Source organism: Schistocerca piceifrons, chromosome 2 (genome assembly GCF_021461385.2).
Source record: "Schistocerca piceifrons isolate TAMUIC-IGC-003096 chromosome 2, iqSchPice1.1, whole genome shotgun sequence".
Lineage (NCBI taxonomy): Eukaryota > Metazoa > Arthropoda > Insecta > Orthoptera > Acrididae > Schistocerca > Schistocerca piceifrons.
Window position 1 is genome coordinate 340,559,054 of NC_060139.1, and position 25,439 is coordinate 340,584,492.

A 25,439-nucleotide genomic window follows, 5' to 3' on the forward strand; every position below is an offset into this window, starting at 1 on the left:
CCGTTCGCCGATTTGCGGGGGAGGAATGTGGTGTCACGGCCAGACACCACACTTGCTAGGTGGTAGCTTTAAATCGGCCGCGGTCCATTAGTACATGTTGGACCCGCGTATCGCTACTGTCAGTAATCGCAGACCGAGCGCCACCACACGGCAGGTCTAGAGAGACGTACTAGCACTCGCCCCAGTTGTATGGACGACTTCGCTAGCGATGCAACACTGACGAAGCCTCGCTCATTTGCAAAGCAGATAGTTAGAATAGCCTTCAGCTAAGTCAATGGCTACGACCTAGCAAGGCGCCATTAGCAGTATATTGTCTGAAACTATAGAGTCTCACTTGTATCGTCAATAGCTATGCACCAAGGATGCATTAAAGTTAAGTATTCCAGAAGCTACGTACTTTTCTTTATAGCATTCATTACGTATCCTGTTTCAGACCTCACGTCATCCTTCGTGTGCTTATGGCGTGCATTGTGGTCCCCTCAAATCACACTGTGTCGGCACTTCTGTCGACACATCAAAAAGCATATCTGAAAAAGAGAAATTTGTTAACATCGGATGTAAATTTAAGTCTTAGGAAGTCTTTTGTGCAGGTACGTAGGACGTAGCCTTGAAGAAAAGTCGAACGTGGATGATAAGAATTTCGGAAGAAAAGAGAATAGAAGCTTTTGAAACGAGGTGCTGCAGAAAAATTAGATGAGTAAGTCGAAAAATAAGTGACGAAATTGTGTATCGAATAGGGCAAAAAGAAATTCATGGCAAAATTTCATTAAAAGCTGGGGTCGGTTGATTGGACACATTCTTCTGAGACAACAAGGAATCGCGTATTTGGTAGTGGAACGAAGTGTGAAGTGTCTGGTGGTGAAGGCGGGGGGGGGGGGGGGGGGAGGGGGTGGAGGGGTTGGAGGGAGTGAAAACTGGACACCAAGGCTTTACTATAATAAGCTTGTTAGATGCACAGGTGAAGAGGCTTGCACAGGACAGATCAACGTGGAGAACTGCATCAGACTTGTGTGCAGACTGAAGAGCACAACAACAGCAATTTCTGTTGGTGACATTTGCAGTGCATTATTAGTCGACCACCTGTGAAAGAGGCCGCTTTGGTCGGCTTATCGTGAGTTTTTATTGTGACATTTCACGAGGACACACTGATTCATTCGATGGTATACTGACGTCTTGAAATAATTCACAGTGCAATGAGCTTTTCTTAGTAACCTGTACTTGTTTACTGTAACGTCGCTGCGTGTTTCCGATAAGGGCCACAACAGGGCAATTGCAATAATATTGTATCATTTCACCTGCTATTCCTTTAGGTACGACGTTACAAATTAACGCGCGGACGTAGGAGTCAGTTAAGGCTTTCGTTTCCCCTAATTATAACTAACTGTAAGCGAATCTTTGGTCTTCAGCACAACCTCTATCCCACTGATCGCCATTTCCCACAGCCATTCTCATTATCTGGCCACATATGGGTGGATTTTAGCGATGAGCCACTGATATTTTCGATGGATTCTGGAGCACCGGCAGTCCCCGCCTGGTGATACGACGTGGAGGCCTCTACTCCAGTTCTCGTAACTGACGACCGTGCCTCATTTAGCTGGGCGCACGCGTGAGGATTTGTGCGGCGGGCCTCGTTCAGGAAGTCCGCGAGCTTTGCTATGATCCTCACGTGACAGCAAGTTGTAGTTGCGTCCAGTATGGTGAAGGAGTGAACCGACAACCACATCCAGGAACTCATTACCTCGGAAGACCATGTTTGTTGAAAACTATGAATGTTATACGTTCATGAGTTGCAACATACTGCAGGGTGCACAGCGACCAAGAAAATATTAATTTTACTATAAACCTAATGACGGGCCACAAAAGTTAATTAATCAGGTAATTTACTTCGGTCAACGATGACAATCTTCAGACCTGAGTAAATTCAGTATACTACACAGGCTTGTATGGCTGATTAATGTGACTGTACCGACACAAATTGAGTAGTATACTGGATTTACTCAGGTCTGAAGATGATCATCGTTGTCCCGAAATTAATTACCTAATCAACAAACTTCTGTCCCTGGAACTAGATTTATAGTATAATAAAATATACGAACAAGATTATAAAAAATTGGACGGACTAAGAGTTAACCGAAACGTTTCCAGACGATATTCCAACTGTGCCCCAAGGTATAGTAAAAAGTAAGCTACACAATTTGAGATAGAAATTCAGGAAAGATCTCAGAAAGAAGGAGTTCTCTGAAAGAAGCTGGAAAAGAAAAGGATGAACTGTATAACCCAATTAAAGTTTGCTTGTACTGCGTTCATTATTGTACTATCCGTTACTGTGTCAGTCCATTATTTTACAAGTATTACGAGTTACTTTTCTTTACCGGAGAACCAGCAACCCCACCACCCCATTCTAGGACATCAAACCTTCACGATTCTCAGAAGAATGCCGACGTTTCAGAAAGCCAGTGTTTGTCCATATGAAATGTCTCCACGCATTTCTGTGTCTTATTTCTGTAGCATAATGCCCACTAGACAGCAAGTATACATAATAGCAAAACTGTCAGCACCTGAAGAAGACCTAGCCAGTTCGGTCGTCGAGATGTTGCGCATGAGGTGGAAACAACAACTCGACCGAACGCCCGAAAGTACATCGTTAATTATTAAAATACAGTTTGCTGTGACAGATGTTCTACACCAGCAAGAGTGAAATATCCTTGCCTGAAAGTGGATCGAAATTATACTGACTCATTCTTAATTAATTTTTGTTGTCTCGGGATCAGTATCTGGGAGAGACTGGAATCTCTCATACATTTTTTTCTCTACTACCTTTGCTAATATTGGAGGAAGGAAGCATGTGAGTGCTTTGCCTGCAAAATATTCTTTCCGCACGATAGTAAAATATCAGATGGTTAATGGTTTTAAAGTAGTATTGCAGACGACACCACTGCTTTGTAGCGCTCACCACTTTTTCTTATCGAAAATAGAACAAAGACGGGGGAGTGCCTCTCTTTGCGTCCACTCTGGTCCACAGCTGCCAGGAGAGGACCAATTAAGTCTGGCTTGTTCGCTTATTTTGAGACAAATAAAACCCCATAGAGGCAGAGATAAGATTGCTCAAGGGATTGTCTAAAAGATACACTAAAACTATTCCTAACATCTCAATGTTAAGCAGAAAGAGTTATGTCACAGCAATCTGTTTTTTCACCCATTTTGTGATTTTTCTTTCGAGAAAAATCTGAGTAGATAGTGCACAAATCGCCGGCGACTGGCACTATTTTCTTCCTACTATCGTCCGTAATAACTTCTCCATTATATAAAAGAGATTCAAATTTGAAAATGTACTACAATCACATAATGTTAAAAAAGCGTGGCATACTTTCGACGAGACAGTCGCAACTCCAAAAATAAGTCGCTTTTGGCCTGTGGCCTGTCGTACATGCACTGCACTCGTGGATCCGCGAATAAACCACAAAAATTTGAATGTTAGTGGGAAACGTCGGAACTGAAATCTTACGAGCCGGGTCCGCCAAGATTATCCGCGGAACTAGCTTGCGGTTCTGGCCCGTCGTGGATATCCGCTTGTGTGTGGACAGCTACTGATGCCCCCGCCAGTTGCCTAACAGCCGACTCATACCTTCAGCAAGACAATTCAGCATCCCATTGCTTCTAAACTGGACCTGTATGGTTTGTGGAACAATCCGCGGAGATGAAGTGCCTTCGGTGAATTAGCTCTCCTCACTTCCCCACTCTCTCACTACTACGTTACTCATTTCATTTGACCCCAGTCCTATTGAGCATATTTGCGACACCACAACTGGAGACGTTCCACCCTGGACGATTACTGTGCTATGAAAAATAGTAGCACACCAGTTAGAACATGAAAATAAAACGTTTCTGCATCCGTGTTCGTAAAAGTTATTTTCTTCTTCTATATGTTGAGGAAGGTATGCCGTACTTATGTACAACACTGATGTGTATATACGAGTGTAAGTCAATTATTATCCGCAAAGTAGTTATTAAATTTTATTGTAAACAAATAGGAAACTCACAAAAACATAATTTTTCGACATAGTCTCCCTGAAGTCTTCTTTTTAATTCCGTGTGGGAACATATGTTCATCAAAATTTGTCTCTTCATTACGATACAAGAGTAGACAGCTATTGTCCACCTTCCGTTGAATATTGTTCACGCACAATACAAGTCCCTTGCCGTCTTAAGCGTAATGGAAGTGCTTTTCTTCATTTCACGGTCGCGCGAGATTAATATTCAGAAACAGAATTGTTCATCAGCGAAGAAGACGGAACAGGAGAAATCAAGTAAGAACTGAATGCATTATGAACACTGCTCATTGAACACACCCGAGCTTAAATTTTAGACACCACTAATTCATGCATAGTTCTTTCAGCAGATTTGGTGCGAAGTGTATAAGACTCTTTTAAAGAAATACGAGGGTAAGTCAATTATTGTCCGCAGTTTAGTTGTATTTTTGTTTATTTTTGTAGTACTGTCGTTTTACGTTGATGACGTAAGCTTTATTTATTTCTTGTTACATCTTTGCAATTTTCAAGCTACTAGGTTAGTTTCGTTATCGCTGCCGTGCTGTTAATCATGGCTGCTCCACTGTCTATTTGCACCAAAGAAGACCAACGTTCAGTGATCCGTTTTTCTGTCGTAGGAAGGCGTATCAGGAATCGATATTCATCGAAGACTTTCGGTACAGTATGTGAACAATGTTTTGCCACAACGGAGTGTCTACGAATTGACTGAAAAATTCCGAAATCGTCGCACAAGTGTTACGCACGATGAAGGAGCCGGACGACCGTTTACCGCCACAAATGAAGAAACCACTGAGCATTCACGTGAAATGATTCTCTTGTACAGATGATTAACTATTGACGAAGTGGCACATCGTCTGCAAATTAATCACGGTTCTGCCTACGAAATTATCCACAACCGACTTGGGTTTCATAAAGTTTGTGCAAGATGGGTCCCAAAACAACTCACACAGCTGCGTAAACAAACGCGCTTGGACATCTGCAAAAAAACATTTGGATCGCTATGGTGACGAAGTCGACAACTTCTTAGACAGGATCATTACTGATGACAAAACATGGATCCATCATTACCAGCCGAAGAATAAATGGCAGAATATGGAACGGAAACATCCAACTTCGCTGTGCAAGAAAAAGTTCAAGACCCAACCGACCGCGGGAAAACAGCCCACACTGCTGGAACGCTACAGAAACTCTAATTTGAAGTACTGGAACATCTTCCATACAATCCCGATCTTGCCTTTCTGACTATCACTTGTTTGGTCCACTCAAACAGGCATTAAGGGGCCGTCGATTTGCCTCGGACGAAGCAGTGAAAGAAGCGGTGCATTCCTGGCTCGCAGCTCGACCGAGAACCTTCTTTTATGAGGGCATCAGGAAGCTTCTACAACGATGGACCAAGTGTGTGCCTATCATCCACGATCCCTTGATCGTTGCGATTATAACGTGAACCACTGTGAGATGTTCAGGAATTCAAAATCTCTTTAATGATCATAGGTACATAGCTTTTGTAAATAACAATATATTCTTCATTACTTTGAACACAAATGCCTAATTATTTTCGTAATCCTCTGCCAACGTGTGGACTTTTTCATACAGCGTACAGTTTACAACATCGTACTTTTATAGTAATGCATCATCCTAATCAAGTTATAAATATATCGTCCGTCTTCCAAAGCTCGTTACGAAGTAAGTACCGCAATCGCTTTTTTCGTTTGTACACATTTCCTAAGAAATGTTATTCCAAGGTGCTGACACATGTCTTACGTCTGCTCACTTGGGGAGAGAGAGTGGGGCAGGCAGTGCAAAAATGCCCACAAAGTTTAGTCTCAAGTTTCTGTTACGACCCATATCAGCTATTAAATCACTGTACTCTATTCGTACGGTCTCGTAAATGTTTTCAAAAAGTACTAATTATACTGAAACATAGAAAACGTGTATGAATATCGTGGTAAGTAAACTACCATTAGCTATGTAGCAACATTTTCACCCATCCGTGTACCGTCACTCCTGTAATACTGTTAGCGATACCTAAAAACTTTTATGAAGTATTGGCTGTTTCGTCTCACCTGAGGCAGTAAATATATACTACGACATTGTAGAAGGCGTACGCTATTCCTCTTTACGAATGTCATATTAGGCAAATATCTCGCCAAGAAAAATTACATTTTCGGAAAGCATCAATGTATTTTATTATGTGTACATAACGTAAAATATTACGCTGCTGTAGGTTATTTGCTTCTGCACTGAGTTTTCAGGCAGGACGGATGTTTTTCCGCATGGCCGGCGTGCCGCTGCGTTAATATTGCAGTCCTGACACGTATTGCCTGTCTCGTTAGGCTGACGGCTCGGCCGGCGGGATGGTCCTCCGAGGCTTGGCAGCTGCGTGCGGTACGTCTGTCACAGGGTGGCATAACAGACGTAACCGAGACTGATCCTCTCCGCTGTCCTTCTATGTAACACACACATTGTGTATACCAAGCCTTGTCCTTACAAAGTATTACTATTATTCTTTTGCTATTCTTTAGAGCAACACAATTCGAATCACATTGCTAATGGCTGATCGTAATTTGTGTACTTCCTTAGGCTCATGTTCCAACGGCCTTGCTGCACTGCTAACACCGATTCCCATAAGATCACCGAAGTAAAGCGCTGTCGGGCTTGGCTGTCGCTTAGTTGGGTGGCAGCCTGGATCTGCCGTGAGTTGTTGGCAACCGGAGTACAGTTAGTAATTGTGAGGAAATTAAGGATCTCCTTGATGGACAAGTAGCGGCTCCGGTCACGAAAACACAAAGGCTGGGAGAACGGTGTGACCGGCCTCTGTGGTCGAGCGGTTCTAGGAGCTTCAGTCCGGAACCACGTGGCTGCTACGGTCGCAGGTTCGAATCCCGCCTCGTGCATGTCCTGATGTCCTTAGGTTAGTTAGGTTTAAGCAGTTCTAAGTCTAGGGGACTGATGACCTCAGATGTTACGTCCCATAGTGCTCAGAGCCATTTGAACCAGTTTGAGATCGGTGTGCTGTCGACATGCTCCTTCATACCCGCATCCTGTCACCTCTCGGCTCCACATGACACGCCTGTTCGGACGGAGGACTTAAGCTCATTTACTTTGATTAAAACTGTGTGCAACTAGTTAAATTAAAATGGTTCAAATGGCTCTGAGCACTATGGGACTTAACTTCTGAGGTCATCAGTCCCCTAGAACTTAGAACTACTTAAACCTAACTAACCTAAGGACATCACACACATCCATGCCCGATGCAAGATTCGAACCTGCGACTGTAGCGGCCGCGCAGTTCCAGACTGTAGCGCCAGTTAAATTAATTAGAAAAGTGTGGCCCTGATCAAACAAGAGGTGTGGATCAACCACATAGCAACATACAATTAAAAAGGGAGTTCATCTGACTACGGAATTAAACTGAATTCTTAATGAAACCAACGTATTGCAATAGTTCCACTGTTTAAACACATCGATGGATACTTCATCACATCTAACTGAAATTCAGACTCGCCAAGAACACAGTGTAAATAATCGCTTAATATGGGAGGTTTGAATGTCTTGGCAAAGACCTCAAGGTAATTGGAACGTGTGAGGTGGACATATTGTAAATCAGCTAAGAAAGTGCAGGACTTGTATTTCCTACACCGTGAGTGTGCCTTATTACGCCGAAATGCTAACTAAACCGCCCGTACTACATCAAAGGATGAATCGTAAATGACCCTTCAAACTCTCCATGACATTAAAATATTCGCAACAGTTATTCCTATCATAACGCCTACAAATAATCTCTGAGTCTCGTCACCCGCTTGCCTAATCTCACATAACCTCAGCAAATTCTCCAAATTGTTGACCAGAACACTGTGTGTGCCATGATCTGCTGCTGGTAATCGCTGGCGCTGAAGGAGTGCTTCGTCGTTGCTCTTTGCCCGCGGACAGAGGAGTGTTTACTCACCACCAACCAAAGATAAGTGATTCCTGCTCGCTCTCCAGATTAGCTCTCGCTTCTTAACCTGCACTACTTTCCGTGCACCAACGAGGCGGCCTCACATTATTCTGACCATTTGCACGGTCGTAAATAAACTTCCAACTTCCCGGGTTAGCAACAGTTTTGCAGTATTAAGCTATAGAAAGGCAATTCCGTCTGACATACCCTCTCTTCTGCTGAGTTAGCAACAGTTTTTCAGTATTGACCTATAAAATGACGCAGCTTTTGACATTTCTGACTTCCTCTCTCTGCAGCTGAATTTTCTCGCCAGCCAATATGATGGGCTCCCTGTTCGGATGTTCTGGAAACAAGCATTTGGCTCCTCCTTTCTTCTTAAGCGGAGTTAGAAAGGAAATTTTTTTTTCACATTTTCGGATTTTTATCTCATTATAAAATTTGCAATTTCCGGAATAAAATGTTTTTTCCAAATATAATTTACACCGTTTATAATTTATATAAAAACAGCTACCAGCCACATATATAAATTATAAACCTTAAGTACAACAGCCACGTTTCTCAACATGTCGACTTTCGACAAAATAGCGTTAATTTACACCGGTTGAAAATGTTAAAATTTTTAGGTGCATTACTTCAAGATCTAATAAAATCGGTAATTTTTTATAGAAGGCTGTGGATTGCTGTGTTATAAAGGCTAAATTACGTGTTTGTATTGGTAGCACTGTCAAAAACATTATCGTATCGTTTCATAGTATAAACACGCGTTGTATGCCGAAGTGCTAACGTTTTTCCGAGACTGACAGACAAAATGATTGATAAACTACAGCACTATTATGGGATGGCCATTAGAAATAATACTGAGGATTTGTTGAACATGAAGCAAGCAGTACGAGATACATTCCACAGACTGTCAACTGATGAAAAACCAGTACACCACCTTTGCCCTCCTGGACATGATTCACGGTGCAATTACCGCAATGTCCAGTATTCAAACAGTTCGTACAGCCATAAACAATCCATCCCAGCAGCAGTCATGGATATCATAAAACCTGTTTACAGAGACCTGGAAAATCATGAATTACTGAAGAAGTGTCTGCATGGTCAGACTTAAAATCCAAATGAGTCGTTCAGTAATCTTATATGGGCTGTTTTTGTTGGAATGAAGACACATGACTGGTGTTATTACTTTTAATGATGACAACATTGGTAGGTTGAAACTGCTAGAGCATATGGGAATCAACTCTGGAGCAAACTGCATCAGTGAACTTGAACGTATGGACAAGGTTCGCATTGTTAAAGCAGAGTATGCAGCACAGTTGGCCACTAAGGAGTCCAGAAAGAAGAATAGAAGAAAAACTTGGAAAAAGATCAAGAGGATGATATACGGTATGGTGCAGGGTGCTTCTGAGTGACTAAAAATAAAAAATTAAGCGTATGTTAAGTGAGTTGCAGTCTTTTGAAACTTCAGAAGCCGCTCCTGAAAACTTACATTTTCTGTTGCATTTTTCCCTAAATCTCAGATACCACTTCGAGTAGAGTATTCAGATTTTCAGGGGCTAATAACATACATATCCTGAGTCTATTGAACAAGAAGAAAAACATAATGTCATGTGTAGTTGAAGTTATTTAGGATAAAGTGCAAAACAATAAACAAAATTTTAACCATGTAATTAAAATTTTAATTTCCGAAAGCAGTGGCTGAAATTCAGTTATTCAGGAGACTCAGAACATACAGTTTAATGTCCTATAAAATTTTCATGCCAATGGCTACAGTGGTTCCTGAAATACAGGGAAGCCAAGTCACTAAATTTAACAATGTCGGGATAGGGCGTTCCAACTCCCCTTAATAACTAATGTTAACCAATAAGAAGTTCTGGTGCAAAATTTCAGCAGGTGGACAGGCTGCCCTGGCAGAGGGGCAGAGCTTCCTTGTTCTCAGGGCACCGCAACGTGACTGCTCTCCCACTCCACTCTCTTCTGGAAAGGACTTTACGTCGCCAAAACGAAGTTCTTTCAGCAGTTTCTGGTGGCTGTCTCAGCTTGCTAAATATGCGAGAGGTCCAAACTCAAGTGTTTGTTCGTTGTGTTATTTGATTTTCTTAAAAAGGCGAAATGGTTCAAATGGCTCTAAGCACTATGGGACTTAGCTTCTGAGGTCATCAGTCCCCTAGACTTAGAGCTACTTAACTAAACTAAGAACATCATACACATCCATGCCCGAGGTAGGATTCGAACCTCAGCAGCAGCCGCATGGTTCCAGACTGAAGCACATAGAACCGCTCGGCCACCGCGGCCGGCTTAGAAAAATGGCCAGATCACAAGTAACGTGAGATATACTTAGCGAAACGCTATGCGGCAAGCAGCAGGACGTACACAGGGCTCAGACGGGCCGCAGATAGTTTTGTGGAAGGTCGACTTTAACACTATTCACACTGCACGATTGCATTAGAGAAACTGAAATTATGTAAAACACTCCAGTGTTTTTTTCTGAAAAACAACTCACAAAGAGATCGTCCCAAATGTAAAGCAGGCCGATTTAAATGTTTCGATGTACCTGTGGATGTTTCCGTTTCATGGATCCACCGTGAAATTTTCCCCTTGGTACGTCCTTAAGTGTGTGACTATTATCAGTTACAAATATGGGAGAGGTAGACTGATCCCTGGGTTCTCTTCGGCTCGTTCTTTTGACCGTGACAGGTGGCAGATCGGTTTTAGTCGAACTACACTGGAAAGAAATCGGGCAAAATCTTTCCCTCATCAGAGCTTTACAAAGAAGTGCAGAAACACAACTGAATCCTTACTAAACAACGGCAGTGATAGACTCACCAATTCAGATACTGTTGATCGAAGTCAATACTGCAGCTCGGGGTACTGCAGACTGAGCACTAGGGAGAGGTTTATGCCGAAATACTTTGTTTACGATACAGCACGGCTACATGTATCGGGATTCGTGAACTTGCAGAAAAACAGACGCAACGATTCTGAAAATCCTCATGCTGTGACGACAGGAGTGTTGTGTGAACGTAGTTATTGCAACACCATTTATCACTAGCTGTCAATGAAATATTTTTCCTAAAGGTAGAGGGTTTTTCTCATTTTTTTTACTGATTTTATGTAAAGCACTTATAATGTCCAGTAATATATACTTTTCACAAATATTTAAAATTTGTCAGGTACGCGCTAGTTAACTTCTTAATCGTTACTAGTAACACCTATACTGTATTGCGAACATTTGAAATGTAGCTCACTACAAAAGAATTTTTAATTCTGTTTATAATACAACTGCTTACATAAAAGGAGGTGACAAAAGTCATGGGATTGCAATATGCACATATGTAGATGGTGGTAGTACTGCGTACACAAGGTATAAAAGGACAATGCATTGGCAGAACTGTCATTTGTACTCAGGTGGTTCATGTGAAAAGGTTTTAGACGTGATTATGGCCTCACGACGGGAATTAATAGAGTTTGAACGCGGAATGGTAGTTGGAGCTAGACATGTGGGACAATCCTTTTCGATAATCGTTAGGAAATTCAATATTCCGGAATGCACAATGTCAAGAGTTTCCGTGAATACCAAATTTCAGTCATTACCTCTCACCATGGACAATGCAGTGGCCGATGACCTTCGCTTAACGACCGAGAGCACCGGTGTTGGCATAGAGTTGTCAGTGCTAACAGACATGCAACATGTTGTGGTTTGGCAGGAGCCAACCCACGGAGTTTGGAGGAAGCTGAAAGGCACGCGTTTATGCTCACGCAGGCTGGCGTGAGGTCTGGAACAGGACAAGGAATTCAGACTTCAGAAAAAAAGATGGTACTTGGTGGAATACTTAACTTTAATCCATCAATGTTGAACGTAGCTCTTGTCTGTACATTCTTTACAATATCAATAGCAACTGATAATGGCGCCTTGCTAGGTCGTAGCAAATGACGTAGGTGAAGGCTATGCTAACTATCGTCTCGGCAAATGAGAGCGTATTTTGTCAGTGAACCATCGCTAGCAAAGTCGGCTGTACAACTGGGACGAGTGCTAGGAATTCTCTCTAGACCTGCCGTGTGGCGGCGCTCGGTCTGCAATCACTGATAGTGGTGACACGCGGGTCCGACGTATACTAACGGACCGCGGCCAATTTAAAGGCTACCACCTAGAAAGTGTGGTGTCTGGCAGTGACACCACATTCCTCCCCCGCAAATCGGCGGACGGTTGTGGTATAAGGCTTCCGCCCGCCGTGGAGAGGACCCCATGTTGGCGTATGCGATGAGGTGGGGAGCCTAACAACAGGCGAGGCTGTGCCACCCGCACCCTGCCATTCGGCCCGAGGGGAGCTAGGAAACGCCTGAAAACCTGCTTCAGGGTGCACGCCAACATGCGGTGTATGCGCCCGTAGAGAGACAGGAGGGGCCGAAGGGTCGACCTCCATCGAGCCGGGGCACCCGACGGGCGAAGACGACATATGGTCCGGATCGGGCAAGAGTTCCATGGCGGAGGACAACTGGTCACGGGAAGCGATCGACGGCGAGTGACACAGGGAGGCGCCCGGCGGTTGCAGCGACGCGTCCACTGCGGGCGTCGCCGGCGGGAGAACAGGCGGCGGCGGCGCGTCACCATGAGGCAAAATGGAAGGCATCGTCGGTAACACCTGGGGCTGAGGCGAGCCAGTAGATGGGTCCCCAGGGCGCTGACCGGACGGTACCGTCGCTGAAAGCAGACGGGGAGCGGCAGAACCCGTGCGACGACAGAGGCGCAGCTGATTGAGATGCCGACGCACCTCACCACAGGCCCCCAAAACCAAATACATAGCGCGGCCGAGGCAGCGAAGAATGCGCCCTTCGAGCCAACGCCGTGAACCGCGATAGTTGTGGTAGTAGACAACGTCGCCTGGGGCAAAAGCAGGTGTCTGCCGCTGCACAGGAACCTGATGCGGCGGATGTAGCAAAGACATCAAGGGGCGATGAGGGCGACCGTGGAGCAACTCAGCCGCCGAGCGACCATCGCGGGGCTGAGAGTGATAAGAGGACAAAAAGAGCAATAGCGCGTCCTCCCGAGAATGCGACTCTTTTAACTTCAACATCTGTGACTTGAAAGTCCGGACCAATCGTTCAGCGGCACCGTTTGACTGTGGCGAAAACGGCGCAGACGTCTGATGTTGAATACCTGTGGCCGTGCAGAATGACTGAAATTCTGCGGACATGAATTGTGGGCCATTGTCGGAAACAATAGTCTGTGGAAGACCTTCAATGCAAAAGATAGCAGATAACGCCTGGATGGTAACAGAAGACGTCGTGGAAGACATCCGGACAACAAAAGGAAAATTACTGAATGAATGTACAACAACCAACCATCGAGCATTCCAAAACGGACCAGCAAAATCGATGTGTAAGCGTTGCCAAGGGGAAGTGGCTTTTGACCATGCAAAGAATTTCCGCAGTGGTGCGGATTGTTGTTCGGCACACGCCATGCAAGAAGAGCACATATGCGTAATCGCAGCATCGATTCCGAACCAAGTACAGTGTTGACGAGCAAGTTGTTTCGTTCTCACTATACCCCAATGTCCTTGGTGGAGAAGCCGTAAGACAGAGGACTGTAACGAACGTCGGACCACGACCCTGGACGCAACAACAAAACACCACGTCGTACAAAAAGTTTCTCCTTGTGAGCAAAAAATCGGCGAACCAACGGATCCTCGATCCGTGACTTTGACAAGGGCCATTGAGTAGCAACGAAACGCAGAGCGGTAGCAAGGACAGGGTCGGCAGCTGTGGCTGTAGCTACACGACGAAAATCAATCGGAAACGATGCGACCACGTCATCGGTTTCCGAATCAATGAACATGCAGGCAAGTTCGGAGGAATCGAATGCTCTATCCTCAACAGGCAAACGGGCCAACGCATCGGCGTTTCCGTGCTTAGCAGTGGACCGATAAAGATATCGTAGCGGTACTGCGAGAGGAAAATACACCAGCGAATGAATTTCTGCGCTGTACGTGGAGGTACAGGCTTGTTCGGATGAAAAAGCGATGTCAAAGGTTTGTGGTCTGTGATGATGGTAAAGTGACGACCATACAAGAAATCATGAAACTTTGTAACACCAAATACGAGAGCCAATGCTTCTTTCTCGATCTGCGAATAATGTCTTTGCGCAGACGAGAGCAATTTGGACGCAAAGGCAATAGGGCGGTCGTGCGAACCATCTTTGTGCGCAAGCACAGCACCGATCCCGAAATCCGATGCATCCACCATCAACAAAAGGGGCTTCTGGGGATCGAATGGCGTAAGGCAAGTATTGGAAAGCAACGCCGATTTCAACTGGCGAAAGGCGCATTCGCATTCCGTCGTCCAGACGAACGGAACACCCTTACGGCGTAAGCGATGAAGCGGAGCTGAAATGGAAGGGCGTGGTGCGCATATTTATGATAGTAATTGATTTTTCCCAGCACACACTGTAGCTGCTTCAAATTCTGCGTCGAAGGAAAGTCTTGTATGGCACGGAGGTGCTGTGGACTGGGATGTATGCCTTGGGCATTGAGTACATGTCCCAGATATGGTAAGTCCCGAGCAAAAAACACACACTTGTCCTTCTGCAAGCGAAGACCATTTCGTCGCAAGACCTGAAATAATGTTCTGAGATTGGCTAAATGTTCTTCTTCCGTCTTTCTGGAGATCACAATATCTTCCAGATAGTTTGCTGCAGTAGGGACCGACGCACAAACAGTTTGTAGATATTGCTGAAACAATGCAGGGGCGGATGCACACCCGAATGGCAGTCGTTTGAATCGGTACAAACCAAGATGCGTGTTAACCACCAATACGCGCTGGGATTCTTCGTCCACCGGTATTTGCAAGTACGCATCTGCTAGGTCCAATTTCGAAAAATATTTACCCGGACACAGTTTGTCAAAAAGATCGTCCAGGCAGGGTAAAGGAAAAGTTGCAGTCACTAGTTGTGGATTCACTGTTGCCTTGAAGTCCACACAAAGTCTCAATTTTCCCGAAGGTTTTTGCAAAATTACTAAGGGTGATGCCCAGAGAGAAGCCTGCACACGTTCAATCACACCTTGTGATTCCAAATCGTGTAACGTTCGTGCGACCTCATCACGCAATGCGTGGGGAACATTGCGCGCTCTGAAAAATTTCGGTTGCGCGTTTACTTTCAGTTCCAAATGCGCTTTATAGTTCTTAGCGCAACCAAGGCCCAGTGCAAAAATGTCTGCAAACTCTTCACATAGACGAGAAACACTGTCTGAAGGCACAGTCTGGTTCACTGATAGGACCTGATTGACTATAGACAAGTTAAACAACTGAAATAAATCGAAACCAAACAAGTTCAGTGCAGCAGAAGAACGAAGTACATAAAATGACACAAGTTTTGTTTGTCCTTTGTATGTTGCAAGAAGGCTGCTCTGTCCTAATACAGGGAGCCCGTGACCTGAATATGTAGTTAGCTTAACATTTACGGCATGCAACGGAGGTGTGCCCAGCTGTTTGTATGTGTCTTGATTGATCAGTGAAACTATAGCTCCGGTATCGAGCTGGAATGGTATCACTTTGCCGTTAATGTCCAAGTCCACAAAAAGTTTGACGACAAGAGCGACTGTCTCGTGCAACGTGAACTGACACTGGTACAGAATCACTCGCGACTTGACAGGATTTCCGGCGATGTCGACGCGCACTATTTGTGGGACGAACACAGTCACTGTGAGAGAGAGTAGCACTGGGCGGAGTGGAATTAACTACATGAACTTCCAATGGCGAAGTTTCACGAGCCTGAGTATCCTTGGTTCGAATTCAGTGCGAAGCAAAGGGCCGGGAATGGTTGTGAGTTTCCGATCGGAGCTATTTCTGGCAAACACTTTGAACATGTCCTGTTTTATTACAGAAAAAGCAAATAGCCTGGCGTGACGGGCAATTCTCACGCGAATGTCTAGTAGCACACCATGGGCATGATTTCACTGCAGTTGCTTGCTGGCGTGGTACACGTGGCTGAGAGCCAGGCGGCTTTGGTGCGGCCGGGCGCGAGGACTGTTTACTGTTCCGTGCAGCTCGTCCGGCGGGCCGGTTAACCTGACACACGGGTGGCGAAGTTTCAAATGATTCCTGAGCAAAGTCAAGTGTGTCCTGCCGATCCAATATGTCCATCACTTGTTGAAGGGAGGGATTGACTAGTTTCAAAATCTGTTCCTGTATACGAACATCAGAAACGTTCTGTGCAATTGCATCACGTACCATAGTATCTGAATAAGGGAGTCCACATTGACACTCAAAAGCACAATCCCTAGTAAGGCCTTGCAAGGTTGCAACCCACTCCCTATTAGTCTGACCTGCCGTACGTTTTGTACGAAAGAAGGTATACCGTTTGGCAACGACATTGCCTGATTCTTTGACATAAGCATCTAATGCAGACAAAATTTCTTCATACGACAGAGTTGCTACGTCGCGTCGGGGAAACAATTTGACTATCACACGGTACGTGGACACTCCGACACACGATAATAAGAAAGGCTGCCGCTCGTTACCTTGAATTCTGTAGGCGGCGAGATGGAATCCAAATTGGCGTGACCACTCCGTCCAGCTTTCCAGTGCCGCATCAAAAGGACGAAACGTTGGTGCAACTGCATGTTGTGGGTGCGGTAGCAGTGGAGCGGCGGCTGCCGCATCGTTTTGCAGTGCACGTTGACCCTGGACGAGCTGTCCAAGGGCATCCAGTAAGGCCTGCGTCTGCTGATTCTGTAAGCGATAGAATTCGGACGTACATCTGGAGATGGTGGCGAAGCCACTACACAAATAAATCAGGTCAATATAGTTAAGAACGCAGAAAACCTCGTCGCCAAACTGTTGTGGCTTGGCAAGACAGCCAAGCCACTATGAGGAAGCCGATCTGCACGCGTTTAAGCTCACGCAGGCTGGCGTGAGGTCTGGAACAGGACAAGGAATTCAGACTTCAGGAAAAAAAGGTGGTACTTGATGAAATACTTAACTTTAATCCATCAATGTTGAACGTAGCTCTTGTCTGTACATTATATGCAATATCAATAGCAACTGATAATGGCGCCTTGCTAGGTCGTAGCAAATGACGTAGGTGAAGGCTATGCTAACTATCGTCTCGGCAAATGAGAGCGTATTTTGTCAGTGAACCATCGCTAGCATAGTCGGCTGTACAACTGGGGCGAGTGCTAGGAAGTCTCTCTAGACCTGCCGTGTGGCGGCGCTCGGTCTGCAATCACTGATAGTGGTGACACGCGGGTCCGACGTATACTAACGGACCGCGGCCGATTTAAAGGCTACCACCTAGCAAGTGTGGTGTCTGGCGGTGACACCACACAACATTACGTGAAATAAACGCAGAAATCAATGTGGGGCGTAGGACGAACGTATCCGTTAGGATAGTACTACGAAATTTGGCGTTAATAGGTCATGGCAGCGGACGACCGACGTCAGTGCCTTTGAAAAAAAGCACGACAACGCCCTCTGCACCTCTCCTGGACTCGTGTCCATATCGGTTGGATCCTAGAAGACTGTAAAACTGAGACCTGGCCAGATGAGTCCCGATTTCAGGTGGTAAGTTTCAGCTGGTAAGAACGGAAGGTCAAATCCGTTTGTGGCGCAGACCACACAAAGACGTGGACCCAAGTTGTCAATAAGCCACTGTCAAAGCTGGTGGTGGTTCCATAATGGTGTCAGCCGTGTTTAAGTGGAATGGACTGGGCCCTCTGGTCTAAATGAACCCTATATTGACTGGAAACGGCTATGTTCGGCTACGTTGAGACCATTTGCAGCCATTCATGGCTTTCATGGTTTCCAAACAACGATGGAATTTTTTTGGATGACTGTGCGTCATATCAGAGGGCCACAACTGTTTGCGATTCGTTTGATGAACATCCTGGATGATTTGAGTGAATGATTTGGCCACCTGGCTGGTCCCGGTGGAGGTTCGAGTCCTCCGTCGGGCATGGGTGTGTGTATTCGTCCTTAGGATAATTTAGGTTAAGTAGTGTGTAAGCTTAGCGATGACCTTAGCAGTTAAGTCCCATAAGATTTCACACACATTTGAACATTTTTTTGATTTGGCCACCCATCCCATCGAATATTCATGGGACATTATCGAGAGGTCAGTTCATGCACAAAATCCTGCAACGGCAACACTTTCTCAATTATGGACAGCTACAGAGGCAGCATATCTCAGTATTTCTGCAGGGGACTTTCAACAACTTGTTGTGTCCATTTTGCAAAAACAGACATAATGTCTTATGGGATAACAGCAATCAGTGATTTTATAATGTTACTTAAAATCCGTCTTGATTGCAAATTTTTTTATTATTCATATGACCGGTTTCGGTTCATTCAGAACCATCTTCAGATCTGTAAAACTAATTATACTAATTTACTATTTCACGAAAGCAAATCTTTTTCATCCTATCTAATCAACATCAAATGTACCAGAACGAACCTGATATTTCAGTTACGGGAGTAACCCGTCCAAATCCAGCAACTTTCACATGCTACGTCACATAAAATTGGTTGGCAGAGTGCCCGTCATTTATATTAATTATAACACTATTACCGACAGGTGGCGTCTGGTACATTTGTTACATTCCATTTGCACATACTGTATTCAGTAGATCTTTTTTATATTAAAATATTTAATTAAAATATGTAGATGTCAGAGCTAAAATCTGTACTTGTCAGGATTAAAAAACAGTAAAATTATCATTTTTATACGATCTAAAAGGCATAGGGCGATTTATATATCTATGGTGCTGGTGTGAACTTGTTTTCTTCTACGGTCTGCTTCCGTGGTTCCCGCCATTTTGGTGTTGTGCCGCGGTCTCCTCAGTCGTCTGCTGTCCATCGCCGCGGGCATGGATTCACCATTGAATTTGAAGAAAACAACTGTATAGATTACTTAGATTTAACACTAATAAAGAAAAATGGGAAGCATGAATTTAGCATATTCAGAAAACCTACGTGTACAGATCTAGTTATCAATGAGCGCTCTTGTCACCCACCGCGATACAAATGGGCATATTTTACTTCGATGGTATACAGGCTACTAAGATTGCCACTAAGCCAACACGAAGTAGAAAAGGAGTTAAGTATTTTAAAACAAGTGGCCGTAGCGAACGGATATACGTGCAAGCAGGTGATGAATATTTATAGGAAGATAAAGAAGAGGCAAATGGAACAAACAGAAGGAAGTCAAGTAGCAGTTAAGAGGAACAACAAGAAAAAATACGTAGCTCTCACTTACAATGGAAGAATTGCAGACAAAATTGAAAGATGCTTTCGTAAATCCGACGTTAAAATAGGGTTCCGAACAAATAACACGTTAAAATTGAAGCTCCGGCATAGAATATGTAATAGTAGGAATAAATTTCAGGATTCAGGTGTATACAAAATCAAATGTAATGACTGCTGTAAACAATATATAGGGCAGACTGGTAGGAACTTTGAAACCAGATTCAGGGAGCACACCTACTCTCAAAACAAAACAGCTTTTGGGGCGCATATGGCTGCGACAAAGCACTCAGTCACGAATATTGGAAACAACTTAGACATCCTGCATAGAGCTCATAAGGGACGGTTTCTTAACATTTTAGAAGAGATCGAAATATACACCCACAAAAATAAAGATCCGGATTTAATCCTCAACGAACAAAGCGAATTCGATCATAACGGCTATTTTCGCATTTATGACGACCTACTAAGATGACAACTGTTGCGTATGGAGATCCAGGCCGAGGGATGAGAGATGGTGCGCGGTGGAGAAACCGGAAGACGCGTGCAACGCCTGGCGTCGTTGACGGGGCCCTCCTGTGCGGCCTCTTGCCCGCGGCGATGGACAGCAGACGACTGAGCAGACCGCGGCACAACACCAAAGTGGCGGGAACCACGGAAGCAGACCGTAGAAGAAAACAAGTTCACACCAGCACCATAGATATATAAATCGCCTATGCCTTTTAGATCGTATAAAAATGATAATTTTACTGTTTTTTAATCTTGACAAGTACAGATTTTAGCTCTGACATCTACATATTTTAATTAAATATTTTAATATAAAAAAGATCTACTGAATACAGTATGTGCAAATGGAATGTAACAAATGTACCAGACGCCACCTGTCGGTAATAGTGTTATAATTAATATAAATGACGGGCACTCTGCCAACCAATTTTATGTGACGTAGCATGTGAAAGTTGCTGGATTTGGACGGGTTACTCCTGTAACTGAAATATCAGGTTCGTTCTGGTACATTTGATGTTGATTAGATAGGATGAAAAAGATTTGCTTTCGTGAAATAGTAAATTAGTATAATTATTTTTACAGATCTGAAGATGGTTCTGAATGAACCGAAACCGGTCATATGAATAATAAAAAAATTGCAATCAAGACGGATTTTAAGTAACATGTTGTGTCCATGCCACATCGAGTTGCTGCACTACACCGGGTAAAAGGAGGTCCGATACGATGTGAGGATGTATCCTATGGCTTTTGCCACCTGAGAGTAGAAAAAAAAGCTTCAGAGTATTGGCAAGTCATTAGAATTTACACATCGCAATAAAATTATATTTAATCAGGCGAAACAGTTAAAAAATGGTTCAAATGGCTCTGAGCACTATGGGACTTAACATCTGAGGTCATCAGTCCCCTAGAACTTAGAACTACTTAAACCTAACTAACCTAAGGACATCACACACATCCATGTCAGTGCACGATTCGAACCTGCGACCGTAGCAGTCGCGTGGTTCCGGACTGAAGCGCCTATAATCGCTCGGCCACCGCAGCCGGCACATTTGTAGTAGGCAAAGTTAAACACCAAAGGAGACAGTCGCTACCATTGTCATAAACATCTGTTCACGTTTAATCTCAACACAGGTCAAATACATTAAAATATCTTCACACGCTGTTCTGAGACTCTGTACACGTTATCCTTACTACGATCCATTGGCCTGCGTGGTAGAAGCGAACGCTTAATATCGTCTCTCCGTATTTATAACCACTTTTCTCTAAAAACACTTTGTTTTTATTCGGTATAATTCTTACTGTTCGCTGGGGGTTAATCCACGGCGTTGGGAACACACACCTGGCCGTTATGACATGCCTGGTCATGTTATGTCATTACATCTCCTTACTTCTCAGTTGCATCTGGCTACGATATCATTGGCTGGGCGCTCTCGACGCTTGACTATCGATTCTTGGCCTATCCTCGACCTGTGCGACTAAAATATGCTTATCTTTGAGTAAGAGTCCGTGGATCCGTTAGAAGTTGTTTCTTATCTTCCCACCTGCTTCGTCAGGTGGGCAAGAACCGTGCTATTCAGCCATGATTCTGCCATTTGCAATTCTTAAATGGACTTGGCACTTACTCCATTCGGAATTGACGCAAAACCAGTTCGTATACTCATCACATTATTTGTGCACCAGATAGCGTTTACCATCGCTGAGAAGAAAGGGCTTTCATTTCCTTGAAGGAAATTATGCGAATGGTATGGGAATCAGTGGACGTGTTCCACATGTACAGACAAACAAATGTTTCAAAAGTGGAATGACTGTTTCAAGAGAAATAGTTTCACAAATTGAGCAAGTCAATAACGTGCATTCCACCTCTGGCCCTTATGAAAGCAGTTATTCGGATTGACATTGAGTGACAGAGCTGTTGCATGTCCTGTAGAGGGATATCATGCTAAATTCTGTCCAACTGGCGCTTTCGATCGCCATAATCCCGAGTTGGTTGTAGGACCATGTGCATAATGCTCAAAGCATTCTCAACTGGCGAGAGGTCCGGTGGAATTATTAAACAACATAGCGTTTGGCGAGCACGAAGAGAAGCAGTAGACATTCTCGCCGTGTGCGGTCGAGTACTATCTTGCTAAAATGTAAGCTGAAGGGCAACAAAACGGGGCGTAGAATACCTTCGACATAGCGCCGTGCTGTAGGGGTGCTGCGGATGACAGCAAAAGGGATACTGCTGTGAAAAGAAAAGGCACCCCCGGCCATCATTCCTGGCTGTTGGACCTTGTGGCTGGCGACCGTCAGACTGGTATACTGTAGCTGTCTGGGGAGTCTGCAGACATGTCTTCGCTGGACATCGTTGCTTAGTTCGAAGCAGGACTCGTCAATCACGACAATTCTACTTCATTCAATGAGATTCCATGCCGAAGACATGTCTGGAGACGCCCCAGAGAGTGATAAGATACCAACCTGACTGCTGCCCGTCATACAGCCAGACAGCCAGGAGCGACGGTCTGGCGCACTACTTCTTTTCATAACAGAACCTATTTGGCTGTCATACGCGGCACTTTTACAGCAACGCCTTCATGGGAAGCCATACTGGGCTTATATTTCTGCAAGGTAATGCCTGCCTGCACACGGCGAGAGTTTCTACTCCTTATCTTCGTTCTTGCGAACCCTTCCTTGGCCAAGAACGTCGAAGTATCTCTCCCCAGTTGAGAACATTTGGAGCATTATTGGCAGAGCCCTCCAACCATCTGCGGATTTTGACGATCTAAAGCGCCAATTGGACAGAATTTATCACGATATTTCCCATGAGGACATCCAACAACCGTCAATGAATGCGAACGAATACCTTCTTGTATAAGGGCCAGAGGTAGACCAACGGGTTATTGACTTATTCACTTTGTGAAGCTCTTTCTCTTGAATAAATCGTAAAATTTCGCTGAAACTGTAATCATTTGTTTGTCTGTGCATCTATTTCACGCTTCACATCAAAGGATTTCCTTCCCATTCGGATAATTCCTTTGTGGTGCGTTTATTTTTTTTTCTTTTTAGTATATTTCCATTACTCGCCGTGTATAGGACTCAAGTAGCTTAGGTCTCGGAAACAATATTGCTGTCAGCGGGGGCACTCCCTGAATGACGGAAACAGCACATTTGCCGCTGGTGAACATCTGTCGTAATTTAGCAGTAAGGGTGGCTGTGGTGGTGGGAAAACCCAAGGAGTAAAACTGCTTGGCGGGAAGTCCCTCGGTACCTGCAGCACCTACAAAGGGGTCGGAAACACCACGTCGTAAGGCCCACGTACTCACGCTGTCACTCACTACAGCGACCAACACTAGCCGACGGTCGTGGCACGGAACAGATATGTTACACTACAGGCATTCCAAGCAGGACGCTGCAAGAGGACAAACCGCCAGAGGTTATATGACAGTGCAGCGAGGACAGTTCATATCAAACTTCCTGGCAGATTAAAACTGTGTGCCGGACCGAGACTCGAACTCGGGACCTTTGCCTTTCGCGGGCAAGTGCTCTACCATCTGAGCTAACCAAGCACGACTCACGTCCCGTCCTCATAGGTTTACTTCTGGCAGTATCTCGTCTCCTACCTTCCAAAATTTACAGAAGCTCTCCTGCGAACCTGCAGATCTAGCACTCCCTAAATGAGTTTTTCACTCTGCTGCGAAGTGTGCGCTGATATGAAACTTCCTGGCAGATTAGAACTGTGTGCCGGACCGAGACTCGCAGAAGTAAAGCTGTGAGGACGGAGCGTGAGTCGTCCTTGGGTAGCTCAGATGGTAGAGCACTTGCCCGCGAAAGACAAAGGTCGCGAGTTCGAGTCTCGGTGCGGCACACAGTTTTAATCTGCCAGGAAGTTTCATATCACTGCACACTCCGCTGCAGTGTGAAAATCTCAATCCGGATAGTTTATATCATCACGAAGTCCAGTGTCACAGACACATTGGCAGTATGCGTCTCAGCCCTAGAACGGTCCGGATCGTATGCGATGGTTAGAGCCTACCAACCCAGTACTGGTTCCCCAGAAACGGTAGACACACCAGTTACGTCGTTCGTGAAACACACAGCATTTCTGATACATGTAGGCCGTAGTTATTTATCTGCAAATGCGCACAAGTTCATCAACACGCTGCCTCCTGAGGTCTCTCAGCGAGGTATTCATAAAGACGTCACCGTACCGTGCGCCGAGATTCCAGCCGCGCAGAACTTGTCAGACATCTCTGGCTCGCGTTCACCCAACGGGACCGCCTGTATTCTTTTGTCACCGGTCCGCGCGCCGCCCCCGCGCTGCGCCGTTCTTCTTGCGGACTCTATTTCATTTCGGACCGAGTCCACGGATTTTTCATACGCCCGGCCTGCGCGCCTTTCAAGTCCACTCGGCGGAATTTCATTCTTGCTGCTCCGAACGGTATAATATTTCTCTTTGCAGCGCGCCCGAGATATTTCACGATGACGTCTTGTTTCTTATAAGGACTTCCTTTTCTTTTAGGAGCACTGCCCTTCACAATCTAAAGAAGAAATGGAAATCGCAAGACAAAATACAAAATTTTTTTCTCATTCAGATAATACGCTCATAATTAAATAACTTTATAAACACTTCTCAATGTACTCGTATCAACAATGTCATCCAATGTAAAAGTCTTAGGCCAAGCTCTCATTACCAAGCTTTATCATAGCACTTCAGACAATATATAGAAAGAATGTGATCCAGAGATAAAAGTCGTCTCCAACGATCCTCAACTCCATCGATGACAGCAAGAAGCACTTCGTTTCGAATTACACTCCTTTCTCTTTTTAGAGCAAATTATTAGCTTTTGAAGGATATATGGGGGAAAACGGTATCAACAGTGAATCGGCAGATAGCATGCCTCACGTGTTCGGTACATTAGATCTAACAGTGTTTTGCATTTTCAGTTATTAGTATATAACATTCAATCACAGATTTAAAGGCAATATGTTTTATTAAGGGGCGTTTTCGACTCATAAATCGATTTTGACAAATCTCTATTCTGCTAGTCACGTAACACGGCGAATAACCATAGTCATACATCTGTTCATGGGTATTTCCAGCTATGTGTACGAGGTGTGGCTAGAAAAAAACCGGACTAGTACTGGTGAAACAATAAAACAAATGCAATAAGGCTGAAAGTCGCGTGGCCTGTCACGTGAGTCTCGCTCCGCCTACTGCTCGAGTTTCATCTCCCTCCTGCACTCAGTCTGCCCGTGGCGTCTGTTTTAAGTAGTTGACGTTTTGTCTGTGCGTTGGAAAATGTTGAGTGTACAGAAAGAACAGCGTGTTAACATCAAATTTTGTTTCAAACTAGGAAAATCTGCAAGTGAAACGTTTGTAATGTTACAACAAGTGTACGGCGATGATTGTTTATCGCGAACACAAGTGTTTGAGTGGTTTAAACGATTTAAAGATGGCCGCGAATACACCAGTGATGACACTCGCACTGGCAGACCATTGTCAGCAAAAACTGATGCAAACATTGAAAAAATCGGTAAACTTGTTCGACAAGATCGCCGTTTAACAATCAGAGCAGTGTCTGAGTTAACAGGAGTTGACAAGGAAAGTGTTAGGCAGATTCTTCATGAAAGTTTCAACATGAACAAAGTGTGTTCAAAAATGGTTCCAAAGTGTCTCACAATTGAACAGAAGGAACGCCGAAGAATAATTTGTTCTGACATCCTGGAAAACA